The following is a 3,430-nucleotide window of genomic DNA, read 5'->3' on the forward strand; positions in this document are numbered from 1 at the left end:
GCGAATTTTCTTAATGCCACTGACTGTGCACCTAAAATTAAAGTATATATATATCTTTAATCACAGGTTAAAAAAAAATAAGCTGAGATGGTATTCCAGTGTGTATAGGAAATACATATATCCTAATATGTAATACAGATTTCCCAGAATTTGGATTATTTCCTTATTTTAGACCTTAGAAGAAATCTTCCTAGATCAGAGCTTATGGCATTTAATAAATGTCACCAAATTGTTTTGTGAAAACAACTGTGTAGGTTTACAGCTCTCCCAGGTGCAGTGCTGATGTCATTATTCATGTGCCAGCCTGCATCCCTGCTAAAAGGGAATAAAATTGTTTTGAAAATTCACCAGTGAAGGACTAAGCCTTGAGTTAGAATCCAGATTAAATTATGAATTAAAAAAACAGTGCTTTGTTTTGATATGCACTTCTTTATTAGTGAGGTGTGGTGCTGGAGAAGACTCTGGAGAATCCCTTGGACTGCAAGGAGATCCAACCAGTCCATCCTAAAGGAGATCAGTCCTGGGTATTCATTGGTAGGACTGATGTTGAAGCTGAAACTCCAATACTTTGGCCACCTGATGCGAAGAGCTGACTCATTCGAAAAGATCCTGATGCTGGGAAAGATTGAGAGCAGGAGGAGAAGGGGATGACAGAGGATGAGATGGTTGGATGGCATCACCGACTTGATGGACATGAGTTTGAGTGAACTCCAGGAGTTGATGATGGACAGGGAGTCCTGGCGTGCTGTGGTTCATGGGGTCGCAAAGAGTGAGACATGACTGAGTGACTGAACTGAACTGAACTCTCTAGGTATTTTTTTTTTTTTTTAACTGGATGTATTTCCTATTGTGTGTTCTCTGGTTTCTTAGAGTATTTTAAAATTCATTTCTCACTTTAAGACAGCTTAGCAAAATACACACACAAAAACAGGGTGTTTTAAAAGTGAGAAAATTGGAGCAGAGGGAAACTAATGGTAGAAAAATAAAATGAAGACAGGTAAGTTATTAAATATGGAGTTTACCGGGGGATCTGACTAGAGGAAGGCAACTCATTTGTCACTGACTTTTCTGGAAGCTAATGGAAAGAAAGAGAAACAAGATCCATAGCTTGATGAGTTCAGCCAATACTTGCTTGGTTAACATCACATTAATTCCTGGTATAGATTCTGAAACAGATTCTTCCTGTAGGTTCATATACTAGACTGCATTGAAAAATCATAGGAGCTGTATTTTCCAACCCACCTGATTTTGCAAAACCTCTTCACTGCCACTCAAGAGGTGGAGTCTCTTTCCCCCTCTCCTTCAGCCTGGGCTGGCTTGGAACTGCTGGCCTGGATTAACAGAACCTGGCAGAAGTAAGGCTGTATGACTTCTGAGGCAAGACAGTGAAGGGCAACCCGGTTCCCACCTGGCTCTTTTTCTTGGGAGAGATGCCTGGGAAGCCTGGAGCCCACATATGAAAAGTCTGGGCACCTTAAAGTTGCCATAATGTAAAGACCACGTGATGGAGATAAAGAGATGCATCCAATCAGTGATTGGAGCTGAGTGGGAGGAGATGAGCCATCCCTGCTGAGCACTGCTGAGGTTGCAGATTCATGAGCCAAAATAAGTTTTTTCTTTTTAGATATTTTTGGTGTGGACCATTTTTAAAGTCTTCACTGAATTTGTTGCAATATTGTTTCTGTTTTGTTTTTTTGGTCCAGAGGCTGTGGAGCTTAGCTCCCTGCAGGATTGAACCTGCACCCCCTGCATTGGAAGTGCAGAGTCTTAACCACTGGACCTCCAGGGAAGTCCCTCAAATAAGTTTTATTTGTTGCTTTAACCTGGTGTGTTTTACGGTGGTTTGTTATGTAGCAGTAAGTAACTGGGAAAGTTTATTTAAAGGAAATATAAAACTCTAGCAACTTCTCTTCCTTGGCTGATGCCTGTGAAGTTGGCAGCCATCTCCAACTCCGCATCTTGGCTGCTCTCAGACCCTTCATGAAGTCCAATGATCATCAAAAAGAGGGCCACAAAGTTCATCTGACACCTGTCAGACCGATATGTGCACATTTAAGCAGAACTGGAGGAAACCAAGAGGCATTGACAATGGGGTGCGCAGGAGATTCAGTGGCCGGATCGTGATGCCCAACATCAGTTACCTGAGCAGCTAGAAAACAAAGCACATGCTGCCCAGCAGCTTCCACTAGTTCCTGGTCCACAACATCAAGGAGCTTCAAGTGCTACTGATGTGCAATGCATGTCGCTGCGCTGAGACTGCTCACAACGTCTTCTCCAAGACCCACGAAGCCACTGTGGAAAGGGCAGCCCAACTGTCCACTGGAGTCACAATCCCAACGCCAGACTGTGCAGCTAAGAAAATGAATAGACAGCTCCTTTGCACATTTTGTTTGTGTTAATAAAACTGTAAAACTCAGACAAAACAATAACAAACAAAACGAAACAAAAAATTCAGCGGCAGTGTTTTACAGCATCAGTGGGCCAAACACATATGGGGTTGAGCTGTCGGGCTCTGTACAGGCTGAAGCTGGGAGCTCCAGCGCCCATCAGTGAAACAGTTATACTGGCTTTGGAAACAAAGCAGTTTGAATGCCTTTGAACCTTCCTGCACATTTTTGGAAACCGTGTCACTCTTGTTAACAGTATACTTACAGTGTGTTCCGCTCATAAATAATCTTTAATACAAATATTCAGAGCTTCTTCTTAAAGACCATTTAACACTCAAAGAGAACACCTTAAGTAAAACAAACAGCTTCCTGGTAGAGGCTTATATTTATTTGATGGCAAACTATAGGATATTCTAGACTTTTTTTTTTTTTTTTTGATGATGAATTCAGGTGAAACAGAGAGATTCCAGATACCTGCTAAGAGCTCAAACCAAATGTGCGTAATTGGGATCTATTGTTGGAAGAATAGTGAACTTTTTGGGAGGTCTGATTCTTTCTCCTCCCTCTGATGAATGTCACTGTTGCTGCTGCTGCTGCTGCTAAGTCGCTTCAGTCATGTCTGACTCTGTGCGACCCCATAGACAGCAGCCCACCAGGCTCCCCCGTCCCTGGGATTCTCCAGGCAAGAACACTGGAGTGTGTTGCCATTTCCTTCTCCAGTGCATGAAAGTGAAAAGTGAAAGTGAAGTTGCTGTCGTGTCCGATTCTTAGCGACCCCATGGACTGCAGCCTACCAGGCTCCTCCATTCATGGGATTCTCCAGGCAAGAGCACTGGAGTGGGGTGCCAGCTGTTAAGCTCCTATAATTGGCAAGCTCTCCATGGAGAGGATCCAACAGAGGGCAAGAAAGTTTGGGTTTACCCAGGAAAATTGTGACTGTCTGAAGCTTTACATGGGATCTTCGCCTCCATGTCCTATTTACTGGTCTTCCAAAATTTCTATTGGATGGCAAATTCCTTTAGGAAAAGGGGCAAGTTTTATTA

At 42.9% G+C, this 3,430-nt stretch overlaps 1 pseudogene; it reads left to right on the top strand.

Moving 5' to 3' along the window:
- The first annotated feature begins 987 nt into the window (after positions 1-987).
- On the top strand, positions 988-2,368 carry LOC147355094 (large ribosomal subunit protein eL32 pseudogene; annotated as a pseudogene).
- Positions 2,369-3,430: the final 1,062 nt, after the last annotated feature.

The sequence above is a fragment of the Bos grunniens genome, chromosome 17 (assembly GCF_055505025.1).
Source record: "Bos grunniens cultivar Pamir isolate PY7600 chromosome 17, Bosgru_T2T1.0, whole genome shotgun sequence".
NCBI classification, from domain to species: domain Eukaryota; kingdom Metazoa; phylum Chordata; class Mammalia; order Artiodactyla; family Bovidae; genus Bos; species Bos grunniens.